The following is a 12,661-nucleotide window of genomic DNA, read 5'->3' on the forward strand; positions in this document are numbered from 1 at the left end:
GAGGACGGAAGCCCCAGCTCTGCCTGCAGACCAGCGGACACAGCTGCATCATCCTCCTCCTCCTCCTCCTCCATGCCACTCCTGGGAGCACCGGCGGCGTGGATGCGACCCGTCCATTTCTCCCCACCTGAGCTGATTCTTTTTAATAAAGACATTAAAAAGGAAAAAGATCTCCTGCCCCATTTATTTCAGCGGGGCAGTGTCGGAACCCAGGACATCCCTCTGGGTGCCCTGGATGGCTCGAGACCCGGGCAGGGGGCTCGGGAGTCCTGGCATGCAGCCAAAGACCCCTGCAGCTTTGAGTTCCATCCATGGAGCAAATACCAACTTTATATGAAGAACTACGAGTCATAAAACTTGAAGCAGCATAACAGTAGTTGTCACATGGTGAAAGGTGGAATTTGGAAGAATTTTACTATGGGGATCTAGGGGACAAGATGGAGGGATTTGAGTGTTGTCCCGTTCTTCTTCCTTCTTCTTCCTAGCCTCCATCCTCTTGGTGATGGTAGCACCCTAGGATTGGTGTAAAGTAGAAAGTCACTGTCCAACATAGATGATAGGTAATAGAAAATAACTGCCAATAAAGTATATGTAGTTTTTAGTATAAAGAGATAGCACCGCCTCAGGGCAGAGTAGCGTTCCTCAGACTGACCTGCTGAACAGACCTCGGCAGGCCAGACAGAAAATGTTTTAAATAGGAAATAATAAAGAACCTTGAGAATGCGAGCTGAAGACTTCTGACTTCTTCTTTGACAGCTGGGTTGGAAAAAGAGACTTTTAACACACCTCGGGCTCACCTTGACCACAGGAGATCCCGAGAGGGCAGGGGCACGAGAGCAGCACTGGCAACACCAAGTGCTGCTGCTGCTGCTCCTGGGCACAGCTGCTGTGCCAGCACTGATCTGCCCCAGCTCTGCACACAGACATTGCTGCTGCAGCTCCAGAGAAGGCAACAAAAGGAGGATCTCTGGTGGGAAATACTTTCTTTCATTGAAAACCACTGAGAGTGCAGCCCCTCACTGACACAGTCTGTGGCCACAGGGAAGGTGGAGAGAAACAAAATGAGAAATGGCACAAACAATGGCATTTCTTTGTGGACAATATTGAGAAAGAAAACAAAGAAACAGAGCCTCCAAAATGAAACCAACAAGCAGTATCAAAAATTACTTCTATTACAATAGATTTGCAGAAAATGGCCAGCAGTTCAGTGTTTCTGAAACCTCCACTCATCACTCTCAACACTGCAGCCTTGAGCTCCTGGTTCCTCAGGCTGTAGATGAGGGGGTTCAGGGCTGGAGGCACCACTGAGTACAGAACTGACACCACCAGATCCAGGGATGGGGAGGACATGGAGGAGGACTTCAGGTAGGCAAAGGCTGCAGTGCTGAGGAATAGGGAGAGCACGGCCAGGTGAGGGAGGCAGGTGGAAAAGGCTTTGTGCTGTCCCTGCTAGAGGGGATCCTCAGCACAGCCCTGAAGATCGGCACGTAGGAGAAAACAGTGAACACAAAGCATGCAGAGGTTAAAAAGACACTAATCATGATAAGCCCAAATTCCCTGAGGTAGGATTTGGATCAGGAGACCTTGAGGATGTGTGGGATTTCCCAGAAGAACTGGCCGAAGGCATTGCCCTGGCACAGGGGCAGGGAAAATGTCTTGGCTGTGTGCAGCAGAGCAGTGAGAAAGGCAGTGGCCCAGGCAGCTGCTGCCATGTGGGCACAAGCTCTGCTGCCCAGGAGGGTCCTGTAGTGCAGGGGTTTGCAGATGGACACGTAGCAGTTGAAGTACATGATGGTCAGGAGGAAATACTCTGCTCCATTGAAGAAGATAAACAGAAAGAGCTGTACAGCACATCCTTTGTAGGAGATGGTGCTGGTGTCCCAGAGGGAATTGTGCATGGCTTTGGGGACAGCGGTGCAGATGGAGCCCAGGTCGCTGAGGGCCAGGTTGAGCAGGAAGAAGAACATGGGCGTGTGCAGGTGGTGGCCGCAGGCTGCGGCACTGATGATGAGGCCGTTGCCCAGGAGGGCAGCCAGGGAGATGCCCAGCAAGAGGCAGAAGTGCAGGAGCTGCAGCTGCCGCGTGTCTGCCAATGCCAGCAGGAGAAAGTGGCTGATGGAGCTGCTGTTGGACATTTGCTGGGGCTGCACATGGGGACCTGTTTATGGAGAAAGGACAGTGAAGAGTTAGCAGAGATACCTGTATCCACAATCAAAGTTAGTTCCCACGCACCCTCCTCTGTAACACACACCAACACGCTTCTACAATTAAGAGTCCTGAAGTTTTGTTTCTACGCTCCCCACATATCTCTCCTGCTATTCTTGGACATGAGAATCCCTTGACACTTCTGCTGCCTTCTGGGAGAACAGAGAGAGTTCTGTGAGGCAAAGTGATGGCTGGAGACTGAGGGAAGATGATCTGTCTCTTCATTCTGTTTGGAGGTTCTCTGGGCTTTCACTTTTCTCAAATGGAGGATGTTCATGCTTCCAACTTTTCCTTAAAGATCACCAGATATTTCTGAGAGCAGATGGATCCCCACAGCCCAGCTCCACATTTGTAGCCAAGGACTCACATTGCTCATTTCATCAACCCAGCAGCATTTTCCGTGTCAGAACACCTCTGCCTTTCCCCATCAATCTTAGAATTCAGAGAAGCTCTTGGGCAGCTTTGCATCCTGGATTGAAGCTCCCAGCTTGGACTGAAATCTCAGGGAGACTCCCAAGTGTCCTTATGCTGGCATTGGATGAAGGGAGATGCAGCTCCTTGCCTGGCTGCACTGACAGCATTGCCCAGAGCCGGGCACTGGGCACAGCGTCACCCTGAGCCAGCTGTGCCCCCTCCCAGAGCCCCCAGGGCCGGGCAGCTGCTCCCAGCCCTGTGCTCTGCAGAGGGAACTGGGCCCGGGGCTGCAGAGCTGCCCCACGGCTCTGCTGCAGCTCTGCCTGCACAGGAGGGGCTTCACGCCTTGGAGCCCCGGCCCTGAGGGCAGAGGCTTGGCTGGGGGACAGGAGGGAGGGGGCTTGTTCAGAGGGAAGGGCTGCACTGGAGGGGATCCTGTGGACATCTCTAAACTCTCCCTGCCACAGCATTGCTGGGTTTTGTTTTCTCTCCTTCCCTGATCCTCTCTCTGCTTCCTGCAGATTTTCCTCCTGCAGGTGTTTCCCTGTGCCTGATCTCTCCCTGACAGCGCTCACAGACCCCAAATCTCTGTGCACTCTCCTTGGCCCTACAGAACCCTGCCTGTTTGCAGGGCACTGGCTGGGGGCAGGTTCTGTTTGCAGCTTGGAGAAAGGACAGCTCAGACTGAGCCTGATGGGTCCAGCAGTGGTGATGCTGGTGCTGTCCATGGGCAGAGAGGCTGAAAGCACATTAGGGATCTCCTGTGTACCTACTGATGGCTAAAAGTAACAGTTCAGATGTCTCAGGCACTTTTCAAATTTCATAATTAATAATTCATAATCATGCTTTATTGTTCATTCTCCCTCCCTGCCACTATCAAGTAGTAGGAAACTGAAGGCAAAGTCTTACGAAATTTCCTCATTTTTATAAAAATCCTTGTTTTGGAAATATTCTATGACTGATCAGAACTCCTCAGCATGTCAGAGCTTCATGAGCATTTCAGCTCCCATGCACCAGAAATACTGAGAGTTGTATTCACAGAGTCTGCAGGCATTGGGATGTTCCAGCTTCCTAAAGATGGCTCCAGGAGCTGCCGCTGCATTGTCCTGCAGCCAGAGGTTCCTGTGCCAAGGGCTGGCAGTGATTCTGCCCCAGGCACTTCTCAGCACCTTCCCAGCCCTGACTGATTGAAGCTCTCTGTGCCTCTGGGCTGTGCCTGCGGTGGCTGCAGGCAGTGCCCCAGCCCTGCTGAGCTGGCAGAAGAGCTGCTCATCAAGAGAAATGTGCTTTTGAAGCTCTTCTTGCTTGCCAGGAGCTGCCTCTGTGCCAGGAGCCCGGCCCAGCTCAGCAGCACAGACACAGCACCAGGACTTTAATGACCCTCTGGGGCTTTGTGCTCAGGCCCTGAACATCAGTCCCTGAGAGGCAGCTGAAGAAACCTCTCCACAACTCCAAGTCAGAATCCAGTTTCAAAGTTTCTTGGACTTTTAATGGATCCCAATGAGGGACAGGACAGGGAAAGTGTCCCCAGGCCCCAGGCAGAGCAGAGAACTGCAGGCAGTGATGACAGGTGGGGACAAAGAGAAGCCAAGTCTTGGTGCCCTGGGGCATAGCAGGGTCTGTGCCACCAAGGGCTGGGAGGAGACGTCTTGTCCTGAGGCCCTGGGGCCTCCTGGCACAACCCCAGCCAGGCTGGGCACTGTCAGCCCCTTGTCCTGCCCTCAGCATCCCGCCCTAGCCCACATCCCAGTGGCCTCAAGGATCTGCTGGAAGGAGTCCCTGGGGAGCCTTGCTCAGCAATGGCCCTGGGGGCTCCTGAATGCTCCCAGGGAATGCAGGTTTTTCAAAGGACTTTGGGTTTGGCTTTTGCCTTGAATTTCTGAGAGGTTTGTGCAATCATGGCCTCCAATTATCTGCTGTAATTAGTCCCTTGAGTTTCTCTGTCAGTAGCAACATTCACTGGGACTCATTAATGGTCAGGGTACTTCAGTTATTTTAAGGTACTTGATGTTTGCCTTTCGATGCAGACTCTATGAGAAAGATTTTGCAGTCACACCCTCCAATTATCTGCTTTAACGAGTCCCTTGAGAGCCTTTATTAGTAATGACACTCAGTGGGGCTTATTAATGCTTTGAGGTTCTCAAGATTTTTAAGGTACTTTGGATTTTCCTTTCCACACTGAGTCTCTGAGAGGTTTTTGTGCCATCCTGGCCTCCCATTCTCTCCTCCAAGGAGTCCATGAGGAGCCTGTGTTGGGGTGGGCCTCAGTGGGACCATTCATGCTTTGAGATACTCTGGGTGTTTTCTCTGACTTTGACTCTTGAAAAGGTTTTTGCAATCTCCTTTCGGGCCCTGAGGTTCCACTGCTCAGCTCTAAATGCACCATGGGGCTCATTAGGATCAAGCAGTCCTGACAAACCATGGCTCTGTCTTGATTTCCCTCTCCTCTAGTGCAGTTCATCAGGAATGTTTTTCTAGTGATTTTGATTCGCCATTTTGAGATTTCTTGGCCAATGCATCAATTATTGTGGTGGGCTCAGTGCTGGCTAATTACCAGTGCACTCACTAAAATATTCTTACTCATTTCCTGCTGTGAGATAGGATTACGAGAAAGACAAAGTAGGCTAAAAACTTTAAAAGCATATAAAGAAAAGTTTATTAACAGCAACTAAAAGAAAGAGTATTTAGAATCAGAACAAAACTTTCAGAATACTTCTCCTCTCGCTGCAACCTTTGCTTTCTTACTGACATTGTAAAGAGACAAAACCTAAATTTTGAGTCAGTTTACCACCACTAGAATAATCTTGCTTCAGTTCCCTTAGGGAGAGGAGTCTCTCTTTCATGCAATGGAGACTTCTCTGTACGAAAACAGTTCTCTCATGGATCTCAATTCCCATGAATAGCAGCCGCCCAGAAAATCAGCAATCATGAAGTACCTCCCGTTTTTTCACAGCTTTCCCACAGTTGTGTTTATGGGCCATGTCAACTTATGGGGCATTAGTTTAAATATGGGCTGTTTAAGAGCAAAGGTTTTCTTCATCTGTTTCTGAAATCATCTTCATCTCTGGGAACAGAGGTCTTTTTCTTCTCTCCCTGAGGCACAGGGTCTCATCACTCTTCTCTCTTTCTCTTTTCAAATGTCTCATGGGATCACAGCTACTTCGACATTTCCTTACTTTAGTATGGAGGCCTGTCACGTCAAGGGCCCCAGGCTGGATTATAATAGACATTGACTGCATGATTCACAGAAGGTTGATCAATAATCTTTATTAAGAAACCCATACATTTTAACCTAGTTCACTACAGCTGGACCTAATGGGTCCTCCAATACAAAACCCATCACCACTGGCTAATTAAGAAACCACCGTTTGGTAAACAAATCTTTGTAATACATTCCACAAGTTCAAAATACCAGGTGCAGCAAGTTAAGATATGAATTGTTCCTCTTTTTTTTTTTTTCCTGATCTTCTCATAGGCTTTCCCAAAACAATGCCTGGGAAATTTGTGTTTCGTTCTGTGACCCGAAAGTTGCTGCCACAGAAGCCTTTGCTGAACAAGATATCTCCACATACTTTTCAATGCATTATAGGGAAAAAGAGAGTCTGATGTATCACTTACATCCTTCTCCATATCTTTTCAAGAGGATTTCAGCCTAAAGATCAAGGCATCTCCTCATCCCTCCCATCTGGGACTCAACTTCCCCTTCACTGACCTCGGTGTCTTCATGGTGCTCCTCTATGTTCCTGCACTTTGTCCTTTTCTCTCACTCGAGGGAGGATGGAAGCACTAAAAGAGTTAATATCTCTCCTGGGGCCTGCAGATGGCTCTGTGACCCCGGCCGGGCTCAGTCCTTGCGGCCGGAGCTGTTTTACGATGGAGGTTTCTGCAGCGGCTGCGCTGGGGCTGTGTCAGGATGGGCCGCGCTGGGGCAGGGCCAGGATCTCAGCAGCCAGGCCAGAACACAGCAGCAGCACGGCCGGGGCCCATGGCTTCTCCTCCCCCTGCCCGGGGCTTGCGGGTGAGCCCCAAGGGTGGCAGAATCTTGGCCGAGCCGGCCCGGCCCGAGGCTGCTCCTGGGGCCCGGCGGATCCTGGCTCGGCCGGGGCTGGCGGCGGGGCAGGGCTCGGTAGCGCCCAGGTGTTGGCAACCGCAGCCATGGCCCGGCCCGGCCTCGGCCCCGCGGCCTCCCCTGCCCTGCCCGGCAGCCGATGGGGCCTGGGGGGCTCACTGGGAAGGGGCCCAGCCCCACGGCAGGAGCCGCCCGGCCCGGCCTGGCTGAGACAGGGCTGGGCCAGCCTTGTTACCTCTTTGCTGGCCAGAAAGAAAAGAGACCCTCCCAGGCTTTCTCATCTTTAACATGTGTCTGCACAGAGGCATGTACAGGTTCCTTAGTGATTTAACAAATTGTCAGTTCTCAAAGCTAATCACTGATTGGGTTTTTTGTCAGACACAGAGGAAACTGTTGCAGCTTCTCTTAGAATATCACTCCCGTGATGCAAAACCCCCACAACAGCACAGAGCACAGAGCTCCTTTGACCATATGTAGTGGTCTTGTGCCCGAGATCTCAAAACTCCTCCTTGAAAGATCTCTGGGCCCTCTCCAAGGTGCTTTCAAATGAAAATATTCAGCTCCTAATCTAAGAAAATCACCAGAGGACAGGGCTAGCCTGACCAGTCTGTCCTGGCTACTTTTGTCTGGGAGCAATCCTTGGATTTACAGAATTTGGGAGGCCAAATTCTATTTTTGGCCATGGCAGCTGGACATGAAAGCCATTTTATTCCATAGAAATGATGGAACAGAGCTCCACTGTTTCAAGGGCAGATGCAAAGTGACCAGCAGAGGCCAAGGCCAGCCAGAGCTGCTGGATTTTGTTCTGAGAAATACTCTTGCATGTAAGAAATATTTTAGGGAGAGTATCAATTTTGGCAATGGGCATCTGAAAAGTGGGAGAGTTCTTTTCCACAGCAAGGATAGCATGGAGCCCCAGTGTTCCAGGAGCTGAGGAGAGGCAGCCCTTGACATCCCAAGATCAGCCAGACCTGTCAGGTGGCCCCTGGGAGGCCAAGCCAGCCAGACCTGTTCCATGTTCCCTCAGCTCCATGGGGCCCCACAGTGTCCCAATGGTCCCTTGCTTCCTTGAGGCCCTGAGGTGCCATAATGCCCCCTTGGTGACACGAGGCCCTGAAGGGTCCTAATGGTCTCCATGGTTCCATCAGGCCCCACAGAGTCACAGTGGTCTCTGGGTTCCATGAAGCCCCGCTGTGTCACCATGGCCCCTTGGTTCCATGGGCTCCAGTGGTGCCACAATGATCTCCTGCATTTCATGAGGGCCCACAGTGTCCCAGTGATCTCCATGGGAAGGAAAGAACCCAGCCCCAGTGTTGCAGGGGCAGTCACCAGAGGCCAAGGCCAACCAGACTTGGCGGTACTGGCAGATTTTGCCTGGGAGCAACCCTTGGATATACAGAATTTTGGAGGTGGAATCTCAATTTCAGACATGGATGCCCAGAGGAGAAGGACGATTCTTTACCATTGGAAGAAAATCATAGAACATTGTTGTTTCAGGGGCAGATGAAAGGCAGTCATCAGAGGCCTAGACCAGCCAGACCTCTCTGTGTCCTGCTAACTTTTGTCTGAAAGCAACCCTTGGACATAGGGAATTTTGGAGGTGGAATCCCAATTTCGGCCACTTCTGTGTAGATAAGTAGGACAGTTCTTTTTCATAGAAGGGAAAGCTCCGAGCCTGAGTGTTTCAAAGGCAGAAGAGGAGAGAGGGGGCTCCTGGGCGGCCAAGACATCCAGACCTGTTTGTCCTGCAGCTTTTGTCATGGCAGAATGCTTGGATATATTCAATTTGGGAGGAGGAATCTCAATTTCACAGACACTTTGAGAAGAAGAACAGTTCTTTTCCATTGGAAGGAAAGCACAGAGCCCCAGTGTTTGGAAAGCAGGTGAGAGGGAGCTCCCAAGAGGCCAAGGGCAGCCAGACTTGTCTGTCCTGGAAACTTTCACTTGGGAGCAGTTCCTGATGTACACAGTTTTGGAGGTGGAATCCCAGTTTTGGACACGGGCACCTGGTCAACATGGATGTTTTTTTCTTATAGGAAAGAAAGTGTGAATTCCAAGTGTTCTGGAAGAAGATGAGAGGTGGCCACCCTTAGGCCAAACCAGCCAGATCTGTCTCTTTTGGCACCTTTTGTCTAGGGACTATCCTTGGACATAGGGCATTTTGGAGGAGGAATCTCAATTTTGGCTGTGGAGGCCTGGACAAGAAGAAGAATTCTTTTCATTGGGAAGGAAAGCACAGAGCCCCAGTGTTTCAGAGGTAGATGAGTGCCAGCCCTCAGGAAGCCAAGGCCAGCCAAACTTGTCAGTCCTGGCAGCTTTTGTCTAGGAGCTATACTTGGATATAGGGAATTCTGGAGACAGATGCCCAATTTTGGCTATGGGTGCCTGGTCAAGATGGATGTTTTTTTCCCATCAAAAAGAAAAGCACATGGTGCCAGTGTTTCAAAGGCAGATGAAAGGTGCCCTCCGGTTAGCCAAGGCAGCCAGATCTGTCTGTCCTGGCAGATTTCATCTGGGAACAATCTTTGCATGTAAAGAAATTCAAAGGAGGAATCCCAGTTTTGGCAATGGGCCCTTGGAGGACAAGGACTCTCCAGTAGGAAGGAAAGCCCGGAGCCCCAGTGCTTCAAGGGCAGATGAGAAGCAGCCCTCGACATGCCAAGGTCAGCTGGACCTGTCAGGTGGTCCCCAGGAGGCCCAGCCAGCCAGACCTGTTCTGCGTTCTCTTGGTTTCCTGGGACCCCACAGTGTCACAATGGTCTCCTTGATTCCATGAGGCACCAGAGTGTCACATGGCCCCTTGGTTCCATGAGGTTCCGGAGTGTCACCATGGTTGCTGTCAGAGGCTGGATGAGATCGATGTCCCAAGATACCTTGAGATGCTCGGAATGCCCGTGTGGGGCCAGGCCCGGGTCAGGCCTTGGTTTGTGGTGGGACAGAGCCCTGCCCCCAGCCCTGACAGAGCTGTCAATCTCACAACATGATGCACTATCCAATCTCTGATTGGCTGAGCTGTCAATCAATCACACACCTGCAGCTGGTGTTACCTTGACTCTGATTGGACAAGCCACTGGCAGTCCCACCCCAGGGGCGGGCCCATGAAGGCCCAGGGGGTTAAAAGCCGGAGCACGAGGCCAGCTCCTGCTCTGGATCCTGCCTTGCGCTGGAGTTCTGCTGTCAGTGATGCTGGAACCCGAGCCATTTGTTCCTAAGTGTGTGTCTTTCTATAGATCTTCTGTCTTTCTGTTGTTCTCTATTTCTTCTCCTTCTAATACTAATTATCTTGAATATTTTTTGGGTAACTTAGCATCTCAATGGTTCAAGGTTTTTAGGTTAAATGTGTGGGAATCCAGGGCACAGGGAATATTTCTCTGTCTGCTCTGAGGGGTCCTGCCTTCAGAGAAACACTGCCTTTAACTGTCACTCATGAAGAGGACTTCCAAGACTTTGAGATATATGAGAATTTACCAAAGTGTGAAGTAGGTAATAGAGAGTAGTATAGTATGTTACTAGGGTGAGAAATTTAGGTTTTGGGATTTTTAGTATGGTGCAGATAGGAAGCATGAAGAAGGAATTTTGGTGTTATCCCTGTCTTCTTCTTCCTCTTCATCTACTCCATTTTCTGCAGTATTCGTGGCACAGGGTGATTGGCCAAGGAAAGCACAGTGGAGAGGTTAGGTGGACAGTCAAGGGATGAGTTCTTGGTAGATAAGTAGAAATAATGTACATTTTAAGAGTTAATTGGATGAGACAACTTTGAAAGACCTGGAAACTGTACATTTTCCATCCCACTGAGCCTGGTGTGCACAGCATGCAAAACTTTATGTAAGATAAGAACAAACAAGAAGCTGAAGACCAAAAAAGTCCCATGAGTCTCTTTTTCCCTAGCACAGAACTGCTAAAGGAGTGTTTCCCCCATCCAGAGAGCCCCCAGAAGGGTCCAACGTAAAACAAACATCAATAACTGGTGTCCCGACAATGTTTGTAATAAGTGTTTTTTTCCATAAAGTTGTTTAATGAAGAGTGTTTTCTTAATTTGTCAAGGATGTAAAATGTGTTGATTAAATGAGCACTGAGGTCCACCTGTAGCAAACCAAAGTATAAAAGAAGAGGACTGAATAAATGGGTGCCTTTTAGCCCTTAGTCTTCTGATCTGAGTCTGTGTCATCTCTGACTCAGCAGTGACATTTGGGGATCCTTTCTGCACCGCATGACCAAACAGGAGCTTCTCCAATAAACTTTGCCTGAAGCTCCCACTGTGCCCATGACAGGAACCCCTGTCAGTGTCTGGGACATCCCGGCTCTTTGGCAGCCTGGGGACTCCTGGGATGTCACCATGGAGCCCCTGTGAGTGCCTGTGACAGATCAGTGCCTTGCAGCCCAAGGTGCCCTGGGATGTCACTATGGAATGGCTGTGACTGCCTCTGCCCACAGGGCTCTTTACCATCCCCAAAAACCCCTGGGAGGTGTCCAAGGAGTCCCTGTCTCAGCCTGTGACATTCCAGCTCTTGAACAGCCCGGAGACTCTTGGAATGTCCCCATGGAACCCCTCTGAGGGCCTGTGACAAATCTGATCCTTAGCAGGCAACAATGCCCAGTCCCCTGTTGCTATGGTCAGTTTCCATGGCAACCATCCCCAACCCCCTGTTACTATGGTCAGTTTCCATGGCAACCATGCCCAGCCCCCTGTTGCTATGGTCAGTTTCCATGGCAACCATCACCAGGACCCTGTTGCTATGGTCAGTTTCCATGGCAACCATCAACAGCCCCCGTCACTATGGTCAGTTTCCATGGCAACCATGACCAGAACCCTGTTTCTATGGTCAGTTTCCTTGGCAACCATCACCAGGACCCTGTTGCTATGGTCAGTTTCCACGGCAACCATCCCCAGCCCGCTGTTGCTATGGTCAGTTTCCATGGCAAACATCCCCAGCCCCCTGTTGCTATGGTCAGTTTCCATGGCAACCATCCCAAGCCCCCCGTTGCTATGGTCAGTTTCCATGGCTACCATCAGCAGGACCCTGTTGCTATGGTCAGTTTCCATGGCAGCCATCACCAGGACCCTGTTGCTATGGTCAGTTTCCATGGCTACCATCAGCAGCCCCCTGTTGCTATCGTCAGTTTCCATGGCAACCATCCCCGCCCCCCTGTTGCTATGGTCAGTTTCCATGGCAACCATCACCAGCCCCCTGTTGCTATGGTCAGTTTCCATGGCAACCATCCCCAGCCCCTTGTTGCTATCGTCAGTTTCCATGGCAACCATCCCCAGCCCCCTGTTGCCATGCTCAGTCCATCGGCAGCTCCATGGACACCCCATTGCCAGAGGTGGTTGCCATGGACACCAGCTCAGGCCTGCAGCCAGAGCTCGTTGCCATGGCAACCATCCCCAGGGTCATGGGATCCCAGATCCACAGAATTGGCTGAGCTGGGAGGGGCCCATCAGGATCCTGGAGTCCAGCTGCTGGCCCTGCACAGGACACCCCAACAATGCCAGCCTGGGCCTGGCAGTGTTGTCCAAACGCTGCTGGAGCTCAGAGAGCACTGGAGCTGGGAGCCTTCCCTGGGGAGCCTGGGCACTGCCCCAGCAGCCTCTGGGGAAAAACCTTTTCCTGAGATCCAACCTCAGCCTTCCCCAACTCAGCTGCAGCTGTTCCCTCCAGTCCTGTCCCTGGGCCCAGAGGGAAGAGGTTCCCACAGCCTCAGCCAGGGACCCGCTCCCAAGGCTGTTGCCATGGCCACCAGGGCTGGGACCAGCTGGGATGCTTGGATTCCAGGGGCCGGGCTTTAGGAATGGGTTTCCCCAATGTCCTGCTCCCACTAAAACCATGCTGCCGCGTGCTGCCCTCCCACCTCCCATGGAAATCACAAAAGGCAAAGATCCTGGGCTGGCATAAGAACAAGTTAGTGGGAACATCAATGAGATAAAAAACAAACAGGAACAGAAACAATGTTGATAACAGAAGGGATAAGAAA

General features: G+C 51.1%; 1 pseudogene; it reads right to left on the reverse strand.

The window, feature by feature from the left end:
- Positions 1-465: 465 nt before the first annotated feature.
- LOC135287311 (olfactory receptor 14A16-like) lies at positions 466-1,898 on the reverse strand (annotated as a pseudogene).
- Between the last annotated feature and the right edge of the window lie 10,763 nt (positions 1,899-12,661).

This window comes from Passer domesticus, chromosome 29 (assembly GCF_036417665.1).
Source record: "Passer domesticus isolate bPasDom1 chromosome 29, bPasDom1.hap1, whole genome shotgun sequence".
NCBI classification, from domain to species: domain Eukaryota; kingdom Metazoa; phylum Chordata; class Aves; order Passeriformes; family Passeridae; genus Passer; species Passer domesticus.